Source organism: Pseudonaja textilis, chromosome 1 (assembly GCF_049901715.1).
Source record: "Pseudonaja textilis isolate UNSWEBS1 chromosome 1, rPseTex1.2, whole genome shotgun sequence".
Taxonomy (NCBI): Eukaryota; Metazoa; Chordata; class Lepidosauria; order Squamata; family Elapidae; genus Pseudonaja; species Pseudonaja textilis.
In genome coordinates, this window is record NC_141990.1 from 260,254,518 (window position 1) to 260,277,417 (window position 22,900).

The 22,900-nt window shown below is 32.1% G+C and overlaps 1 long non-coding RNA gene across 1 annotated transcript in view; it reads left to right on the forward strand.

The window, feature by feature from the left end:
- The window catches only part of LOC148128169 (uncharacterized), a 106,740-nt gene that overhangs the window by 80,586 nt on the left and 3,254 nt on the right, over positions 1 to 22,900 (forward strand). Inside the window, exons 4-10 of the long non-coding RNA XR_015740946.1 lie at positions 1,457 to 1,567; positions 2,179 to 2,287; positions 10,740 to 10,806; positions 16,503 to 16,643; positions 18,686 to 18,775; positions 19,675 to 19,733; positions 21,579 to 21,716. This is a non-coding gene — a long non-coding RNA (uncharacterized LOC148128169). The remainder of the gene's footprint in view (positions 1 to 1,456; positions 1,568 to 2,178; positions 2,288 to 10,739; positions 10,807 to 16,502; positions 16,644 to 18,685; positions 18,776 to 19,674; positions 19,734 to 21,578; positions 21,717 to 22,900) is intronic.

The following is a 22,900-nucleotide window of genomic DNA, read 5'->3' on the forward strand; positions in this document are numbered from 1 at the left end:
ATGGTGCTTTTGGGCCAGTGATTCCCAAACTATGATATGTAAAAAACAGAAGCATGTCTAGAAAAAAAAACCTTTCTTTTCTGTATTCCAATGTTGTTGGTATGTTATAAGAAGCATTGCTTTCTCTTGTTTTGGTCCTCATATGGGCAATTACATCACTTTAACAAATAAAGATGAGTTTGTCCTGAAGTTAACTGAAAAGTAGGAATTACATAGCATTAAATAGCGTATCTTGTACATATCTTAGTGAGCATTTTCAAATAGTGTATCTTGTACATATTTTAGTGAGCATAGTGCCAACATATTTGACACTATTTTTGTCTAAAACCACCTTTTAATCTTATGTAGAAAAAGAATAGTACCCAAATATCATTTTGGAAACCCCTAAGCACAAAGAACTATTCTGACAACTTTTTAAATGTTACAGCATAGTAAATATTATATTATTATTAGTAGCAGTGGTAGCATTGTTAAATTTTTAATCTGCCTTCAGATTATACTCCAGTCAGAATATAGAAAATGTTTTCCATATACAAGACATTTGTGAATCACTGTGTGTATATGTGTGTGTATTTGCCATTATAACTAAGATATGTTATGGATGAAAAAGCAGTAGGCATTGGAAATATCTAATGTGACAGGTACTTTTGCATGTTAAAAAAGAATTTGTAGGTTTTATTAGACCTTCATTATTTTGTTTAATGTATCTGTGTTTTCTTAAATAAGTATATCCAAAGCAGTTTTCATATAAAAATTGCACATTTTTTTCAGTAAGGAAAAAAGGTAATCTGAAGCCTTTATAACTAATTTCCTATTTGTAATAACATGTGAACTTAATGAGTTAGGGACTTGAACTATTAAATCTACAGTAGAAGTGTTTATAATTATGACACACACCAACACACCATTATTTTAATGTATGTTTTGCTAGATCACTTTTCTTCAAATGGGTCATTTAGTTTAGCAATCACTGATAAGTTTTTTTCAGCTCACTGAGTTAATTCTGGAAATACAATAACATAATCAAATAATTTATTATTTGATTTTTTTAAAAAAGTAATAAAAATAAATCTATTTTGAATAAAAATGCAGTCACCATAAACAGTCAGCAATTTGTTAATACCCAGCCATAAGTTTGTCAAAATTGTTCTTTCTAAGTATAATCAGAAAGGGGGGAAGTAGGAGGAAATCCTATTGCAAGAAGTTTTCTTTTCTTTTGTTTTTCTTAGTGTAATTTGTTTTGTAAGGTAAGATCTTTTATATGAAACTGAGTAATAGGGAAAAAAGAATTAAATAGTGTGGTCGAGTCCTATGTGCTATGATTCTGCGTCAAAATAGACTGGTTATCTTTATTGGTATATTTCTTTTTTAATCCACAAAGTGCTATTGCTTTGAATGTTACATTTGTTATGTCCATCATTGGGCTGATACAATTCAATTTTCAATTTTGATACAGTATAAAACATTGAGTTTACGGCTGGATCCCATATGCATGCAAGCTCTTGATAGATGATGACTCACTACTGAACATATAAACTGACTGCTGAAAAGGAACAGATTTGAGATGGTTTGTCATTTGCCACTGGTTGGCTTTTTTTCCTTACATAACTATTTGTGATTATATCTAAGAACATATATTTGCCAACCTCTGGAGGAATGTTAAAAATTAAAGTTGATGATCTAATACTGTCCAATCATGCATAGCTGGAGGTATTTTTGAAAAATAAAGATCTCTGGCATTGAGTTCTGCAAAATGTACTTGGCCATTCAGGAGCTATGCAACTCTCTCTTGCAGTTTGAGCATCTTATAACAACATTGGGTCTCCTCACTTTGTTGATGTGGCTCTCAATGACACTGGACAGTGATTACATTGAGCCTCCAGCTGTCTCTGTGGCCATTTTAAAAGGAAAAGAGCCTCTAATTTACTTGGCTTACAATTCTAAGCACTACGTCATGGAATAAGCCTTTTTTCCATTTGAGATTTTATTTTGCAGAAACAAGTCCTGCTTCTAGTTATTAAACAGGGTACTGCAAAATTATCTTCTTAAAACTTTTCCTTGAAGAATTTAGACTGTCAAAAATCACAGCAGAAGTAACCCTTATCTGTTAATTTTGTTGCATTGTGGGAACAAAGACTCGAGACCCAGTTGATCTTTTATTCTCTTTATTCTCTCTAGAACTGAACATCGGCGAAACCGTGGCAGCCATTTTTATAGCGGGCTGCTCGCGGCTCGTGGCCAATGACGGCTCTTCAAATTTCCCACTGTCTGGACCGACCTATCCAAGGTGAGTATGTAAATATATAACAAATTTAGTAGTATGTTTTTGTAAAAAAAAAAAAAATTAAAGTATCAATGTTGCTCCAGATTTGCTATATAAAATCTTTGGAGAAGCTTTCGTGGCAGTTTGCTGTCAAGAACTATGGGTGGATTCAAATCATTTGTCATTTTCCCCATTCATAATGGCATTAGCAGTCATCCGATAATGAGAATAGTTAATAGTGTAGCTAGTAGTATAGCTAATATAATAGTGTAACTAGTATATTGGAAGAAAAGACAGCAGAATGTGCAAATTGATGCAAGTCACAAATTATCCCAGTAATACTAGAAAACAGTGATATAAATTCTTACAGAGGATTTCCATCTTAGAACCCTGAGCCAATTTGAAACTAGTGCAGTGCTTCTGTGAACACACAAGCATGGCTATGTTTGAGAGCTGAGCTAATGCCCAACACAATTGCAACATATTTGAAACTGCAGTAAAATCAGATTTTTTAAAATACTGAAGGTTTTTGAGACTTGTTGGCAGTTTAAAAATATTTTCTCACCATCCCTTCTAACTCTGACTTTGGATTTTTCAAGAGGAATAGTAAATATCTGGCTTCCCTTCAGTTCCTTTTTATATGACTGATTCTTTAAAAAGAATCAAACTCAAATGCAATTCCTAGTAGTTTACATCATAATGATGTTGGAAGGGTTTGGATGTTGGGGCAATAGCAAACAATTTATTTCTCTTTTACTTGGATAAATATATTTTTCTTCCCTGAAGGACCTGAGTGTCAAGCCTGTAATTTTTGTGAAGTTGGTAGGTTGAAAATACCATGCACAATCTGTCAAGCCCAAAATTGATATATGTGTAACCAGCTTAGTTAGGCTCAGTATATATTCTTTTTCTTACTTTCCCTGTGGCAGTCCTGCGGTTTCGGGCTTGCCACATTCCTAAGGGGAGAGGAGTGGAAATAGAGAGAGTTGTTTAGGCTAGGTATTCTTCTTCCCATGGGAAAACGAGCTGTCCGTGCTTAGGCCCCTTGAGGTGGAGATTTATGACATCAAGAAATGTTGAATTACTTCTATTGGAGAATGTGACTTTTGGGGGTTGTTTCTAACTTCTAATATTGTGGGGTAATTCCAGGTTGCATCAGGTCTGGAATTATCACGGACTTTGCCAATTTGATGCTTTCCTAAATAAAAGAAATTGTCTTGGAAGACTTTGTTTTATTCTTTTTTAAATGGATTTCATTACTTGGAAACCTGACACAATCTTCAAATAATTTTTGAAAGACTGGGGAGAAGTAGAGATGGAGTCAAGGAAACCACCCCTCCTAGAAGAATGAAATATTTTTAAAAATATTTTTAAAATGCAGGATATTATATTTCCCTAAAGGAAAAACATGTTTCTAAAGACAGAAAGCAGCTCCCTATCCCCCAAAAATATTTGGTGCCTATTAAGAAAGACTGGGCCATCCTATCTACAAGACAAAAGACCTTCAGCTGCAGGGTGATGGGATTAAGACATGGCCCTTCAGGACATAATAGGACCATTTAGCAGAAGACACAGAGCCCACTGCATTGCAAAATCTCAAGCCCAAGAGAAGGTATAAAAGCTTCTCCCACTCAACTCCATGTGTTCAGCTGCACCAGGACCATCTGCTTGGTGGTTCTATTTACCATTAAACCCTCTTTCCAATCAGCCTCCATGTTTCCAATGTCTTTATCCTGGCTTGAAACTGAACCAGGTGGATATTTCTTCCAACAGATGTGTTCAGAGGGTGAGGGTTCTTTGCTCTCCAAGGTCTTGACTTACCATAGTATAGAAAATCCTAAGAAAATACTTCATTGCAACACACACCTTCTCCAAATATTAGGCTATTGCTCCAGAATTGCATCATCTCCACCCTTGCAGGCGGATATTGCCATGTAAATGTGTCCTTGATATTTAACTCATTATCTCAATTTGTTAACATTCAGCTTACACTATCTGGTCATAACAATTGCTTTTGTAATCTCAAAAGGCTGGTTGGGTGAAGTGGATATCCTTAAGGAGAGAGAGAGAGAGAGAGAGAGAGAGAGAGACCCAGTAACCAAAGCACCAGAGTGGTTTGTAATGGAAAAATCCATTTTTGTTTTAATTCTGAATGTAATTTTTCTCCCATTACCATCTGACCCACTCTGCCTTCAATATTCTAACTGAGGATGGGACTAATTTATAGTCAATAAATTTGAAGCAGTGTCTAAAATCTTCAGTCCTTGATATCAATGTGATGGTTTGTATAAATAAATTTTAATAAATTAAAATAATAGTAGCAATATTGGCTTGATTATAGTCTGCATCAATAGCACATAACACAAGTGTTATTATCCTAGACTTGCAAATTAAGTTGTTCTGAATTGAAAGAATTTGACTTTTTTCAAGTAAATGGCTAGAATTAGAACTCATTGATTGACTTTCAGAAATCTGAAGTGTTAATACTTCGGATTTCTGAAAGTCAATCAATGAGTTCTAATTCTAATCATTTACTTGAAAAAATTCCTATTCTTTCAAAAGTCCTATTCTGTCTTATAGAAACATGAGCCTTATAGACTTACAAAATTATTTACAATTTTAATCAAATTGAATCTAATCACTCAAGCAACTACTTCTAGATCAGCAGCAATGTTTAAAGATGGTCTGTTTTCCTGACTACTCCTGATTTTTTTAAGATGAGGAGTGTATTTTTCAGTGCTAATGCTGGTATCATGCATATCATATTCTAAGCCACTTGTAAGCACTGCATGAAAAATCTAGCTTAAGAGGAGGGGAATATCACATCTTTGGGAAGCATTCAAAGCTAAGACCATCATCTTCTGTGCCTTTAAGCAGCATAAAACCCAATTGTGAACAATTGCAGAAGAACCAGAATGGCTTAAGTGATGAAACATATCATGCTACAAAGATTGGACCGACTTACCTGTGTGGAAATTGAGATTCAAGTCCTAAGGCTAAGATTTGTCTCTTGATGCCACTGTGTGTATTACCAACTTTGCACCATTTGGTTTTGCAATCACTAGAAGAACTAGTCATACTAGAACTAGTTATACTCATGGCCCGAATGTTTTAGTTTCATAGTTAATAGAGGCCTAATGTAAAGCTTCATTGTGAGATTTCATAGTTAATAGAGGCCTAATGTAAAGCTTCATTGTGAGATTTTAACATTTTCTATATTGCACTAGATTTCTGTATACAGTATATGCTAATATTTACCATGTTTCCATGTTGTTCAGCTTATTCCTTTAGCAGGGATATTTCAATATTGATATATACTTGGTCAGTTTCTAAGCTACAAATAGATGATGTACTTCCAGAAGTATATGAATAGACATAGCACCTATGTGAAAAATATATTAATGATATTAAGGTGTTTTTCTCAATATCTATCTTTTAATATTACATTTTCAAAATGCTAATTAAATTGTTAAGCAATTTACACTTAACAATTAACCTTAAATTTAAATTGTCCAATAAAAATCTCAAAATAAAAATATTAAGATGTGGATCAATTTAGAGTTTTCATTTTATATTGTTTCTTGAAATTTTAGAATTTGGATTAATAGTGAAGGCAAAATACTGTGAGGAATACCATACATCAAAATCAACTTTTAGAAGTGACATTAATAAAGGAACTCACTGATTTATTTATTTTCACATAAGCTTTTCTTCTATTTTCCAGGTTCCAGAAAAACAAAACTAGATTAAAGATTAGAAGAGATATACTGATATATTCTAGCTGCTTTGACAAAAAATATTTATTTCAAGGTGTTGTAAAAGTTTATGTATTTATTAATACAAAAAACTGACACAATTTGTTGTGTTTTTTTTCTCATTTTTACAGAGAATCTACATGAGAAAAACAAAGAGTATCATATCAAAATATTAAAATAAAACTTCAAGGAAAAAGTGTAAGAAATCATATTGTTCAACAGCTAAAAATTTATTCTGAAACACGTTTCTGGAGATATAGATGAACAATTCTCACTCATAGTATAAATTACCCTAAACCTATACTCATTTAAGTGGGTTTATCTGGGTATTATCAAGTGCACAACTTTGTATTGGATGGTGGAAAATGAAGACCAGGGAAGCTAGTGAAGTTCATGAAGGGCAGCAAGTAACAACTGCCAACACAAACAGGAGGAATGGTTGTATTTTTGTGGTTGTCAACCAATAGCCAAAGGGATTTGGATCTTCAGCTTCCTTTCCACTGAATAAAAAGATGGTACAAAAATGTAGGACACAAAGCACACCAATGTTCCTACCGTCCCTGTCCTAATGTCCCCTTTTATTCGTACCCACTTCATGTAATCATAATCATGTTCTAATCATATCTGTTATCTAATATATGCTTGACAAATAAATGAAAAAGATAAAAATAAATACATCCAATTTATTTACTTTATTTATTTGTAAAATGCATTGGCCATCCATTTTATCACAGGGTAACTTAGTTCCCACTGAGCCCAACAGCAACTCCCTTGTTGTCTTATAACTTTATGTACAATTATAATATGGAATATTCAAATGTGCATTGTTTAATTTTGTAGAAATCAATGTAGTATGTTGTCCTAAATACAATTATGTTGAGCCTAATAGGCTGTGATCACACTTTTGTTTTCTTCCTAGCATTTTCCTACAAATGTAGGGTTTGCTTTTTTTCAGATCAATTGAATGTTGATCCATTGCTTGTGACCTGAATTGGTTTGTCACCCAAATCTAAATTGTGGGCAGAAAGAGGGTGACTAGCCCAAAGCCACCTAGCCAGGTTTCATGTCTAAGATGGGACTAAAACTCATGGTTATTAGCCTGGTGCTTTATCCACCAGACCAAACTAGCTCTCGGGCTGTTATCACACTATTATATCTAGCTATCTTATAATTATATGACAATTTACAATATTATAATATAACATTGTATAATATATAATTAGAATATCATATATTATAAGCTACCTTATAGGTTATGATTCTGATGTTCTTCAGTCTGAATTTACACACATTTCATGGTTTTTAGCAGTGCAAGAATATCACTTTTAAAGATTTTTTTTTTTAATGGAAAGAAATAACAATCAAAGAAATAATAATAGCAGTGCAAGAATATCACTTTTAAAGAAAGAAATAACAATCTCTACATTTTGAAAATATATTTAGATAGCATAAAAAAAGTAAAAAGTTTCTATCAGTTCCATTTCAGAATTTGAAATTCTACTTCACCTTCAGATCTAACTCACAAACCAGCTGCACTGGAACAGTATGACTGAAAAGACCTGAAGACACAAGCATATTATTTCAATTGATTGACAAAAATAATGTCTATGTGTACAGGTAGTCCTCAACTTACAACAGTTCATTTAGTGACCACACTTACAACCGTTGTGGCATATCCATGGTCATATGATCAAAATTCAGAGACTTGGCAACTGCCTCACATTTATGACAGTGCAGTGTCCCAGGGTCATGTGATCACATTTTGTGGCCTTCAATGGGGAAGCCAGATTCACTTAATAACCATTAACAACCACTTAACAATTTAACAAATGCAGTGATTCACTTAAGTCTTGTCACATTTTCTTGTGACAAGAAAAGTCATTAGTCACATTTTCTTGTGACAAGACAAAAAATGAGACATTAACAAATGTCTCATTTAGCAACATAAATTTGGGGTTCAATTGCGGTCATAAGTTGAGGACTACCTGTATTTACCCATGTAGTATGGCTGTAATATTATTATTTATCCTTCTGGTCTTCTTTTTGTAAATATTTTTTTTATTTTTACTCTATAAAGAAAGAACAACAATTTAAATTTCTACACAAAGAGGGTGTTGTCTGGTTACAGTTAAGTTGAGCAATATTCATCACATCATAATGTTCATTGATAGTAATCATATAATAACAATATTTTCTCCACCTAGTATTTATACTTAATTGCTATTAATAATAAACATCATAATGGGGCATGGTAAAATTAATCCTTCTCTTATAATTTTAAATGGAATAGAAATAGAAATAGAAATAGAAATAGAAATAGAATAGAATAGAATAGAATAGAATAGAATAGAATAGAATAGAATAGAATAGAATAGAATACTTTATTGGCCAAGTGTGATTGGACACACAAGGAATTTGTCTTGGTGTAAATACTCTCAGTATACATAAAAGAAAAGATACATTCGTTAAGAATCAGGAATCATAACATACAACACTTAATGATAGTCATAGGGTACAATCAGCAATCAAATCATACTAGGAAACAGTCAATATAAATTGTAAGGATACACGCGACAAAGTTACAGTCCGACAATCACAAGTGGGAGGGGATGAGTGATAAGGAGTGATGAGAAGATTTAAATGTTCTAACTTCTGTTAGTTAACCATTAGTAAAACAAATTCTATGTTTCAAAATATTAAGAGAATATCCCCCTTATCTTCCTTACCCCTCCCTTCCCTTATTGGTATTATTATCACTATTATTATTCTGGCTTTGCATGTACACAGAGAGTTTCTGCACAGTTTCCTTGTGTGCCTTATTACACATGGCCAAATAAAGTGTTCAATTCAATTTAAAAAATATGCTAGCATTAAATTGCCTGCTTGATAGCCAAACCTTATCCTATTTGACCAACAAAGTTGACAAAGGATAATGTCCCTAAAGCCTTAATCAGGAAAGCAACTGGTGGATTCCTCCATTTTCCCCTCCTAACAAGTATTATTTGACAATAGGAAAAGCCATCAACAGCTTTTCTGATCCTGAGGAATATCAAGAGACTTTCACCCTACTTCACCCTGCATCTCTATTCCAAGTCTGTGAGGTGCCATTTGGGCTAATGGGCACTTAGATGACATGGGCCGAATTAACTAACAAGTAATTAACATTGCCAAACTCTGTCCTTGACTAATGTTATGAGAAAATGGTCCAGCAAGCTCCTAGAATGAACAAATTCCATCAAAATAATATAAAATAAAAACGCTACCAAAGTAATAAAAAGTAAGAGCAAAGCCATGCATAACTTCATATTGGTATCAGCAGTGGAGAACTCAGCAGCAAGATCAGCAACATACAATTGTCAAAACTCTCCTCTGTTTACTGATTTGAATCAACTTTCTCCGTACCACAAATCTACTCCTGTTTTTAAAGCATAGGCCTAGTGCTTTATCTATATAAGAAGTCTGCAAAGTACTTGACGTGTGTTTCAAAAACACGTTTCAAAAACACATGTTACTCTTGCATTTCATAAGCAGATGCCTCTATGGAAGCCAGATGTTCATCCTCTCTCTATAGCCATGCCAAAATGGAACAATGCCCAGCAGCAAGAAGTGAAAGCTTAATGCAATTAATAGGCACTGGATAGATCCAAACTCTTGATACATCAGCAGTCATTATCATTGATGAAGCCTGCTAGATCATATACATGGCAAAATTTCTATTGGGAGAAGAAGAAAATCCCTCTAACTTAAAAGTAGAGTCACCAAAAATAATGTTAAGCTGCTTCAGCTCTGGGCTGGAATGAAGATAACATCACGATTGTTGTCCCCAATTCGGGTCTGAGCCTGGTGCCAAAGCCAATGATAGATGCCAAACACGAGGTGCAGGTTTTCTGATTGCTTTTTATTGGAGTATTCCAAGGAAAAGGGCTCCTGGTCAAAATGCCAAGAACAAAGGATTGAGTAAGTTTTATACATTTTCACTAAAGGAGAAGGTGGGACAAAGTGAGGTAATAAGAAATATCATCTAATAAACATTTTAGTAATAATTCTACAATTTGTTCTATTGGTCTCTAGCTGTCCCTATTCCCAAGTCTTGGCTAATGAAATCCCTAGGAGTTATCTAATATACTGTACATTTGATTTCTGGCAGGGCATTCTCAATTTCTAACTTTCAGCTAAGGTTATGCAAGTTGGCTAACTCATATTACTTTTATCAGCTTTTAGCCAGGATTGTTACAAGATTTACATCTGCATATCTTCCATGAATAAGGATTCTTTGTTCTTGCCAGGAAGACTCCGCAATTACAGGATTCCTGATTTACTCTGAAGTGTGTGCCATGACCTGGCTTTATTTATTTTAGGCCCATCACTACAACATGTCATATAAAAATAGTACCAGGGTATGATTGGGTACAGGTAGAGAGCAGCGAAAAGGAACTCTGAGATAACTTGCACCATATAATTATTAAAGGAAACCAAAATTTTCAGGTATTATGTCTGTTTCTTTTAATGCCTCATTACACTTGTAGTACAATGTTATTTCAAAAAACTTTGCTCTTTCAGACAAAATGGCCTTGTTTCCACATTGCATATACAAGTAGCAGCTGGACGAGTAGTTGAGTTTACATCAATACTGTTGACAGAACAGCCTTAACTGAAGTAACAGGTTAGATTAAGGGTCTCAGGAAAAGTTGTATGGTATACCTAATTCTACCTTCCCACAGAGGAACCAGCTGGAGAGGAACACTCTAAGAAGACATCAGCACTGCTCCTAAGCATCTGCCTTTTGAGGTAACCCTTGCTTTCTCTAATAATATGGGTGATTCAAAAAATAATCAGTTTTAAGCAGATTAAAAATCAAGAGGAACTATACCTGTAATTCTGAGGCACAAAGTTAATATGATGACAAAATAAATTAAAAGGAGACAAATACTTTTTTTTCAAACTTTATGTAACAAATGTATATTATTATAACAAGACTGGAAAGCTTGTGTTTTTAACTTAGTATTCATGTATAGATTATCAAGAAATCTACTTCTTGAAGTTATTGAAAGAATATAGCAATCATATTGTAATTGCTTGAGTTCTTGAGAAGCAAATTCTCTGAATTTGAAAAAAATGCACGAGCATTTAAAATATATAAGTGTAATTTGCCCCAAAATAAACTTATGGAAACCTTTTTTTTAATGCACATAATCAACTTCTAGGATGATCTGAGTGGAAATGAAATTCAATAATGGTCTCTCTAAAGCAAGTCACTCTGGACCTTGATTGCTTTATAGCTAAAATGTAGAGTTTATTATATGATACAAAAAAGAGAACTAACCTCAGCATTAACAGATACTTTCCATTTAATAGTACCACAGTACATAACCATGCAAAGGTACATTCTGTTTATTTTGAAAACTAAAAATAGAATTCAACTGCATTGTTTGAAATGAAGACATTTTAAGGAGAAAATCATGTGCGAGCTTTCTTGAGGAGAAATTACTTCCTTTGGATAGTCACGAAAGTGATGGCAATGTAAAATACCCCAAAGCAAATATCCAGTTTATATAAACCAATGGAGCATTGGTAAGGTTTGACTCCTGCATCCAATTATTTGGCAGGATTCAGTGGGGATTGTGTCCTGGTACACATAAACAAGATTGCATTCAAATGAACTTATTTCTGAACAGATATGGATTAAATTTCCTGGGAAGACTGCAATTTATCTGCAGGTTTTCCTGAGACTGAACTGAATGCATTTCAGAGTAAGCATGCATAGGAATATAGCAATATAAGTGCTAACAATAGCACTTAGATGTATATACTACTTCATATTGCTTTACAGTTCTCTCTAAGTAGTTTACCGAGTCAGCATATTGCCCCCAACGATCTGAATCCTCATTTTACTGACTTCAGAAGGATGGGAGGCTGAGTCAACCTTGGGCTGTTCAGAATCGAACTCCTGGAATGAGCAGTGAGTTAGCCTGCAGTACTGCATTCTAACCACTGTGCCATGATTCTGTTAACATCTTGTTAAATAGCTTTTGTTCTGAGTAACATTGTAAATATTTCTAAATATAGTATTTTCTGGCATGAGAATTAATTGCCCAAATTCCATACAGTTAAATATGTATGAAGAATGAAATATTTTTTCTTAAAAAATTAACTAAATAATAATTTTTAAAGGATGAGGAGAGCTTCCCTTTAACAAAATGGTTCTTATTCTAAAATCTTTTTATCTTCAAAAATTCCACGGGTTGTTATTATAATGCTTACGAAGTAATTTGTCTCTAAAGAGATCAAAAATATTTTTTTCCAAAATACTACATATGTAAGAGTATTATTTGATTCCCTGGAATGAAGTGAAAGGACAATCCATACATTGTTCCTTAAACTTAAAATGTAATCAATGTTTATATCAATTTGCTTAACTTCTTTCTTCTAGTATGCATTTGAAAAAAGGGTTTAACTAAATATTACTATGAAGATTTCAATTGCAAAGCACATTTTGAAATAATATTTGATTTTTTTTCATTAAATATCATTAGCATTTTATATTACATATGAAGGATTTTAAAGGAAAAAACTAAAACCAATGTATGACTTAATATGAATGTCTTTTGTTTCATAAACTGGAATGAAGCAAATAATGTTTTTCCTGTTTTCAGATATTTCCTGGGTTTGAAATTATTTTTGTGTGATTTTTCAGATTTATTTTTTGTAGCAAGAAAATGAAATATTGTATATCCACATCATGTTGCAGTCTAAGGAACAAATAAACATAGCTGTTAAACCGATCAATGTTTAGATTTTAGAAGCTTAATCATAAGATAATCTATCTATCTATCTATCTATAGTATATGATTAGAACAATATTTTCCTACTGGAGATAATTTAAACTATAACTTATCATCCATTTAAAAGTTGGCTTCCATGATAGATAGATAGGTAGATAGATAGATAGATAGATAGATAGATAGATAGATAGATAGATAGATAGATAGATAGATAGACAGACAGACGGAAATTCTTACCATTTAAACCAAAAGCACAAGCCCCCCCCCAAAAAAAAAACATATAAACTCCATTTTCTTGTCTAGTTCTTCCAAACAATATGCTTTTCAATCAACACTGTAAATCTCAGAATATAGGGAAATGTTGTTTTAATCACTTCATTTGAATCTACAGTGTTACAGCTGCATCAATAATCTATTATTGCATTTTACCTGAGCCTTAATTGTAATTAAAGTCATGTTAAAATAATTGCCTATCCATGTAAGAAGTACTGCTAGGTATATGCTATGATGGAAACATTTGTTAACATATCTAAGAAGAACTGCCTGTGTCTTTTCCAAATTAAAGATCTTACAGTTTTCCAAATTAAATGGAGCAATATAAAAACAGAACAATACTAGTATTTTAGATAGAGATCAAAATTATTAATCAAAGTGTAATCTACATATTGCATGCTTGCAAATTTTACAAAAAGAATGCCTGGTCTATTTAAATTGAGTGCAGTAATTAAGATTAGATATACTGAACGTATTTGTTCAAATGATTGTGATCATTTCACCAAATGTGAAATATATGGCTTTGAATCAACCAAACTCATGCTTCAGATTATATGATATATAAGATGGTAACACCATCAGATCCTGATTATGGAAATAACATTGTTTATGGTGCAAAGAAAAAAGAATAAATTTAAGAATAGATTTTTTTTCTGATTTTTATGAAATCTACTTCTTTTCCATCCATAAACTAGGATTCTAAGAATAACAGTGAGTTTTTTTCCTTCATAAACATATCACTTTATATTGCAGTTTGCTTATATATTTTAATAAAAATTCCATTCATTTCAGTAATGATTACTTGTGGTTCAAAAAAGTATTTCTGAAAATAGTAAATTTTTCTAAACCAATAAATCCTAATGCAGAGGAAATACTTAATTTTCATTGGAATCAAATGAATTTAGATATGAGCAATGTATTTATACCAACAAATCTAATATTTTTGACTGCATTTAGAACCATTATTACCTTTAGCTTGCTGGACATTTCAAATAGACCATTTTTTTAAAAAATGTAGTGGCATCTTAATAGTAGAACTAGCAAAATAATAAAGGACCCTGTTCATGAATGAGGCAGGCAAGTTCCATCTTATCAATTAAATCTTCTACTTGGGAAAATACTACAAAATTATCTGGAATCACTGAACTAATTCACATCACATGCCTTCTAATACTTCACATACTTCACAATGTAAATGCAACTATTTTGTATATTTTTGCTCTGATTTATAAACCATAATTTATTGCTTGGCATATCTGCAATCCCATCTAAAATGCAGTACATTATGAGTTAAAGTAAAGATACAGGACAGCCTGCAGTGTATGGTATAAATGGAACTCAATTTCTTAAATAACATATCGTGGTTTAAGGATATTAGATTCATGAGGTAATTTGTACTTAATGTTAAGCTACTGTTATAGAGATTCTCAGTAATCCAGATCAAAAGTGAAAAAGCACCTTTGAGATTACTGTGGCTTGATACATGCATTGTGATTAATCACATATAAGCAAATTATATTATGAATCAGATATTATATTATGAATCAGAATCCAATCAATCATTTCACTGAATGTGATTTGTTTGGTTTCTTATAATATGAAGTAGGAATCCAACTATACTATTACATGAGAATCAGGCCCCTACAGTGTATTGATTAAGTTATGATTGGAATATATAGTTTAATATTATATGTTATGCCAGATCCTTTTACAAACTTTGGCAGGAGTAACTCTACCAAAAACAATTTAATTAGTTTTTTGGGTATCACATTTAAGACATTGACATAAAATGGAATAACTGATCTAAAGTTAAATTTAATACTATAGCCCAGTAGATGGTTTCTTTATACATACATTGAAGTTTTCTTAATTTTGGCTTAGATTTTTTTTATCATAGCTCCAATAACGTAGTCTATTATGTTTATTCAATAAACAAAGTTAAATAAACTATTATTTTATTTGAAGTGAATCTTTCAATGAAGGATCAGTTTGACAATAGTTAAGCCACCAAGATTAGAAACCAGAAAACTCTGAAATCTAGTCCTGCCTTAGTCTCAAAATCATAAGCCTGCCCATACCCGTTGTTTAATTCGTCACTTATTCAGGAAACTACTGTTTCTAATACCAGTCTATCCTTCAGAGATGTTCAGAGTACAAATTCAAAATAAAATATTGTACCAATATAAGATGTTTTATTATCTTTCATATTTATGGAACCTGCCTTACTAGCACTCTGTGGTTCTCAGGCTAACTGGACAGTAAATGTATGGATGGCCATTAAATAACAGAAGAATGTTAGCATTTTACATATCTTTATTTTTTCATCTAAGGATGTTTTAATTTTTTTGTAACAAGGACAAAAGAGGCAGCCAACCAAATGCATGCAGTTATCTAGCTAGACAATACTATATGCCATTCTACTTTTTAAGTTTTTAAAACAGTATTTGTTTGTTTACAAGATTTAAATGACCATCCATATTGTGCCAGGTAGCTCTGGACAGGTAACAACAGTAGTAAAAATGCAAACAATGAAAACAATGCAAAATAAAAATCAAGAATATGTTGATTTTAAAATAACTGAATTTTAAATAAGTTTGCAGCACAAAGCCTCTAGAGTAAGCTTGGCAATTTAAGATGTGTGGACTTCAAATCCTGGATTTCCCCAGCCAGCGTTCTGGGTGTTGAAGTCCACACAAAATTGCCCAGTTTGAAAAACATTGCACAGACAAAAACAAAGCCAATGAACTGTATATTATGGTTTCATATGAGTTATTTAAGCTACGGGTTATGACATAAGATTTCATAGACAAAAATGTATGTTTTGTAATTTAGTTTACTGTATCAGATAACTAAAAAACAACAACCCACAACTGATTTTGTTAGATTTTAAGTTGCAATAGGACTCTTGTTTTTTTCCAGAGAAAAAAATTGAAGTTCCATATCCCAGTAAATTTTCTCAACATACAGGACAATCCAAAGACTATTTACATAGATATATAGATATTATAGAATTCAGTGCAATAGATCTCATTATACTTCCACTATCCCCTAATTATTAATTTTGCCCTACCCAAATCTGATAACTCCTCCATTTAATGATTATCCCTTTTAAAGAGGTTAAAGCAGTATTTGAATCTTGCAAACATGTGATAAATAAATTAGGTTGGGAGGTAGGTGAGTTCATTACTGCAGCAAAGTTTGTTTTAATTTTGTTTTGAAGAATAAAATTACTAAGCTGATAAGAGTTGCAGTCCAGAACAATTTGACAGATCTTGTATTAAGAAATGCTGATGCAGTTGGTAATACAAACTGGTTCTGATACACAAACTTTTTTAACCAGACATAGGCAGGGCTACAATAAAATGTTTTTTCACTGATTTTTTTCAGTAGACTTTAGATTATTTTTTTTCCTGCTCTTTTTACTATTAGAATAACAGAGTTGAAAGGGACCTTGGAGGTCTTCTAGTCCAACCGCCTGCCTAGGCAGGAAACCATACACCACTTCAGACAAATGGTTATCCAACATCTTTTTAAAAATTTCTAGTTTTGGAGCATTCATAACTTCTAGAGGTAAGTTGTTCCAAAGTTATTAAGTGATTAAAAATTATTTCCAGTTACTGACTTACATTTTAAGTTGTTATTGTTTAAGTCATTATTATCTGCATGCATATTTATTTGTTTATTTGTTTGTTTGTTTATATGACTGCCCATCTTAAACAAATAACTTGAATGGGTAACAAACCAAAATACAGGGAGGGAACGTGAAATCAATAAAAATAAGGTAACTGGACTTTCTGGTTTTTCTTTGAAGATGTTTTACTTGTCATCCAAGAAGCTTCTTCAGAGCTGAAGATATTTCTTGGATGAGAAGCAAAACTTCTTCAAAGAAAAACCAGAAAATCCAGTTGCCTCTTGAAAAAAAAGCACCTTTGGGACAACCACGACCTGGATGACCGAGCATCTCCATAGACAATGAATTCAAAACTTTGGCTATCATAACCCTGGAATAGCTCATCTGGGACTTTCTCCTATCCCCCCGCCCACATTGCCAAGAAAGCTTTTGGCACTAGTTTTACACTCTTGGAATTAATTGTGGAAAGAGATTTCTCTGGAATCCTGATTCTCTGTGGTCTGTGATCTAGAATTAGAGCTACTCCTCATTGCATCTTTATTTAGTGACTTAATCAGCATTTTTGAAACTAGAACTATTGGGTTTGTTTGCTTGTTTCCAAATTTTAAAAATAAAAATAAAATGAGCTCAAGCATAAAACAGGTATGAGAAGAACAAACTCGAGGCTCCTGAAAATGTCACAAGTTTATTTAAATCTGGTAATGATCTATGGCATGTTTTGCCTTTGTGACTTGTCACTAGCCTAAAATCATGCCTTTTAAACTGCTGTGCTTCTTATATAATGCATGCACACGGCATGAGAGAGAAACAATAAAACCAAAATAGCAATCCTCACTCTGATTTTATTAATTAAGCTCACAATTGGGATTGATTTTGTGCAAGAGGAAGTTTAAATACATTTTTAAAATGGGTTCAGCTATAGGGTTTCAAAAGAAAACTTACCTCACCTTAATTCTAGTGTTTTAAATAAAGTTAGAGAAAAGGGAATTTGAAATAACCAATTTTGATACATACTCAAAGCAAGTCTGTTTTTTAATAAAGAGTCAGATGTGTATTAGGATAAAATTTGGGTTCTAGAAATCCATCACACACAATGCTGTGTGGTAACTGATTTATTGAGACAAGAATATTTCCATGTGTATAAATGAAGATGTCTTCTTAATAATAGCAATAGTAAAAAAAATATAGCAAGCATATATGTAATAGTTAAGTTTTAGGAATATATCAATAGCAATTTAAAAGTAAACAATTAAGATGGCCAAAGTTGCTATGGAGCAGCAGTAGCAAAAACAAATGGTTTAGAAATAGAATATTTCTACCTTAAATAGCAAACTCCCTAGCAAATAACATTCAAATGTAAATCTGATTTTCAATATCTTCTTTAATATTAGAAAATTAAGAAAATGTTTCCAGGAGCCCAAGTTAAGTGGGAGAATCAAAACTGTACCTTAAAACTTCAGGACTTTTGTCAATTATATTTACTCTAAATTGCAAAAGTCTGAGCTTGCTTCCTCTTGGGGATAGGTACCCTCAAACTAGCTCTGCTATACTGTTGCAACCTATAATAGCTTTCTTTGTATGCAGATTTTAATAAGCCAACACGACGGGAGAAGTTGTTTTGGTTTGTTGTGGCTTTTTAAGTTAGGGAATACTTATTAATTCAGTTCCTGGGGGGCATATTTCTTGTCCAAACAAAACAAAACACAAAGGTACTATATGAAAACAAAGAGTGTTACTCATTCAGCTCATTCTTCACAGATTCAGGTAAATTTAATAAGAAACTAAACTAGAAAGAAAAATTTAGTGACCAATAAATTATGCAACAAAAGTTAAGAGAAAGAACTGAGAAAAATATCTGAGACAATTTTATTTTTAATTAATTTTTAAAAACAGAGAGAAATGGGCTTTATCTCAGGGAAATATAACTGAATTTCTATCATAAGGGTAAATATAAAACAACAGATCAACATACTTTTATCAGGATTAAAATCTGGTGGGGAAAAATTGTTATTTCAAATATGATTTTGTTCTTGTACTGAAATCCTAAATGTTCCCTTTGAAAAAAAGAAAGGTACTGATTATTTGTTATAAATTGATAGTCTTTAAATGGCCTTATATAGGCCTTTATCCTTGGAATAGTGTGCATTTATTGCCTAAGTAATATGATATTAAATGGAAAAGGGGAAAAAAGAATTATGAAAAAAGTAGATATACAGTGATGTTGAAAAAATGCCTTTATAGTGAAAAATTAAGCTGAAAGATTTGAAAATGTTTGCAAATAAATATTCATTCAGCATTCATTCAGTAGTATTCATTCAGCATTATTTAAAATGTTATGAGCTGTGTTTGGAAATGAATGAGCATTTCTTTGGAAGGACAATTAGCAATAGGATACTCCATTGTATTTTTTTTTAAGGAAAAAAAGAGGATATTTTCCAGTTCCATAAATTTTTATTTCCACATATATTTCAGTGATAACTTTTTTTAAAATGGAGAAAGTTAAAATCTGCATAATTTAAACAAAAAGCTTGTATTGGTTGTGTTGATGAACACATCTTCGCATGGCCTTGCATAGATACACAGATTCAACCGAGTCATTGAACTTATTTTTTTAAAAAAATATGTTCTTCAAATATTTTCTAAACCGCAATCTGATGGTTTCATTTCCCTCCCTTCCTGGAAGTAGCATTTTTAAACCTTTTGAAGTCCTGATCATTATGTATGTATATGTATGTATGTGTGTATGTATGTATGGTATTCAGCTTTGTTCGGGTATTTTCCCACGTCATTGTAGTTGTGCTTTTAAAGTTGTAGCAACGTTTAGGCAGAATCTCATCTGCCATCATCAGCTGAACCTACATGTAAGTACCCGCGAAAACTTAAGAATATATATATCTACATACATGTAGGTTTTCTGTATTATATCTGATTACCTGGCAAATTTATTTTTATATCTCTTTCAATTTACAGAAGATATCTGAGACAATCATTTTACAGTATGTGATGGAAAAAATGTAGGCAGATTACAGGTAAACTCTGTATTGCTATTATTTAAATATTTTCTTGATTTGAAAAAAAAAAAGTTGTACGATAACTCTTTAATTTTAAATTTTCTGCTTTTATGATAGTAAGCCATGAAAATCTGTTTCATTTTTTGTAAAATATTCCAGCATTTTTCAAACTAGTTAAAGATGATAAAATTGTTAAATATGGATCACAAGTAAGTGAAACAGTCTAATATAAGTTAAAAAGAGCTTAGCACCCTGAAACTGTTTTTATGTAAGTCAAATTTATTTCAAAATGCAAACATTTAACTGTAAAGTAGCTTCAGATTGTAGAAAAAGGAATTGTAAACATAATTCTTAACAGTAAAGATGTGTTACAATTTTTCAACAGATTACTTCAAGAAGCAATACTATCAGTCATATTCCCTATGTAACTTTTAATGAAATGAATATATGCAATGTCTCTTTTGCTATTTTAATTAATTTATGTTGGATCTGTGAATAGAAAATTCCCAGCAAGTTGAATAAACATTGTTTTAAAACAGATTCATTGAAAATTGGTTATGATTTAATGATTTTGATTTTCTGTTTTTGATGGCAGTACTATTCCATAAAAGTAAACTTTACAATACAAAAGGTACACAATTTAGCTTATATAAAAGATGGCTGTATTACAAACTTAGCATTCTTGATTTGTTTAATATTACAGATTATTTTGTGCCCTATTTAATAATCTGGGATAAGAAGTAGTTGAGAATAGAATGCTTTGTTGCACCCGAGTAGCTTAGCTAATTATATACTGTATGTTATTTCTTCAATTCTGATTATAAAACATTCTGATTACTAGAATTTGAAGTTTATGGATAGTTATATTAGGAAAATAAATCTCAAATAGAAGGCCATATATATTGTTCATATTGTTCCAATACAAAAAAAATCAAAACCAAAGCATTTTTAAAACATAATGAATGCACTGTTTAAAAATAATACATTTTTTTACTTTAGTTTCTGTAAATATATATTCTAAAATATATTAGAAAGTGTAATTCGTGGTCTCCGTTACATTATTGAAGAAACAAAAAGAATTATAGCTGAAAATAGATTGTCAGGAAATTCTATTTATATACCTTACCAAAATACTTGTACTTTATAGTGCATGATATGTTTCCTCCCCTTTTATTTACATGTAAAAATCATATGAAATCTTTGCTCTCTTATTTGTGAAACTTTGGAAAAATATAGGACTGTACAGCTGTGTTAAAGCCTTTAATTTTAAACTATTATATTGGTAAGAATAAAATTAACTGAAATACTAATATTAATATATTTTAGTAAGTAGTTTTAAAAACTCATACTCGTACATGAGAAGTCCATCCATACATTGGGCAGATGTATGTCCCAAGAGAGAGAGAGATTTTATGGATATATATTGAATATGGTATAACTAAGCCTCTATGTTTTTGGTTCATCTGCATTTCTTGTGTTCTGTGGCCCTGTTCATCACTTTAAACCATGTATTAAAATGAAAAAATGTCCATTCCTCCGTTTAAAAGTAAAAAACAAAAAATATATATCTCTAGTTGTTGAAAGGGTTTTTTAATAGAAATACTGAAATCTTTCCTGTTGAAATTGGGTGTTTCTATGGGAAGTTTTGAGTAAAATATAACCAAAGAACTACTGCTCAAAAAATTATGATAAATAAACGTGCCGCTGTTATTTGACCAAAAACATGCATTGGCTTTGGAGATTATATTACATATTAACTATGATAAAACAAGGAATTTGGATTTTTTGTGGATTACATATTAGTTTGAAAAAAACAACTGCTTTAAAATTGTAAGCATAATACAAATGTTTTATTTTACTCAGATGTGTGGCAGCACTTTGTAAGAGAAAGAAAGGGAGGGAGGAAGGGAGGGAGGGAGGAGAGAAAGAAAGAAAGAACTATTCAGCTTTGCTTTCGTGGACTAAAATAAATGATAAAGGGAAGAAAAAGCTACATGGACAGTAAGTGAATATGTTTCAACTACTTCTACAAAATTAAGAATTGTGTAAGGAATAGATTGATTTGAGATGTTTGGATTTGTTTTAGAAAGCATTGACCAATCACTTCTTATGTAACTATATTATTAGGCAACTAAGTCAAGAAAATCTCTAACCCTATAATAGTGAATATTGCAGCACAAACTATAATAGCTGGAATGGCTCTTTTGGGAGGGGCAATGATATTTTATTGATACTTAATAAAAATAAGAAATATATTTTTCAAAAAAGTAAGTTACAATTAAGACCACTCTATAAAGATGTGTTTCATGACCTATTTTGTTTCATAGTTTCAGGTTGCACTTCTTTGTTTGTTGTTTATAAAACTAATTTGTTGACTTATCTAATTTAAAAGTCTTTGAAAAACAATAGAAAAGCCTACTAATATTTGGAATATATAATCTCTGCTGTATAGAGAAATAATTTGAGGTCATTGTTTTTTTCTAAATCTTTATTTTTGCTACATTGGAGGATAAAAATATCCTGAATCAGAAAAAGAAAGTTGGCTATTTTAAGAATTGCTAGGGTGAGCAGGTTTAATTAAGAACTATAAATTTCTTCTCTTTTTCCAAGGTGCACGCACAAGATTATGTATAAAAATTTTCCAAGATTTTCAGAAAAAAATAGCAAAAATACAAACCATTCAGATTAAACTTCTGATGATTGCGGTTGCAGATCTATTATTATTTTCTAATATTTATTGCTAATATTCTTATTTGTGAGCAATGATATATATTTTTTGCTTAAAATTCTCAGGGATTTCTTTAGAAGTCCTGTTCGGGGTGTGTATGTGTGAGAGAGAAAGAGAGAGATCCATGGGTGCGCGTTCGATTCCGGCAGGTGAATGTTTTTAAGGTATTTTTCCGTGCCAGCTGCTAGCACCAAGAGGAAAAGACAAAGTACGGTAGATAAAATGGACCGTGGAGTTTGGTGGCAGAAAGTTAAGCTGAGGGTAATAAAAGGGTTAAGCAGGGCGGTGAGCAGATGCAATATGGGAGTTGTAGGCTATCAGGGTGCTGGGAGATGTCGTAAAATCCTGTCGCTTCCTCTTGCAATGGCCGCCTGCAGAGGGGAAACAGAGGGTTATTCTAATAAAAGCTCATTTTTCTGAAATCCCAGGGCAGCAAAGTGTGCACAACTAAAGGTCT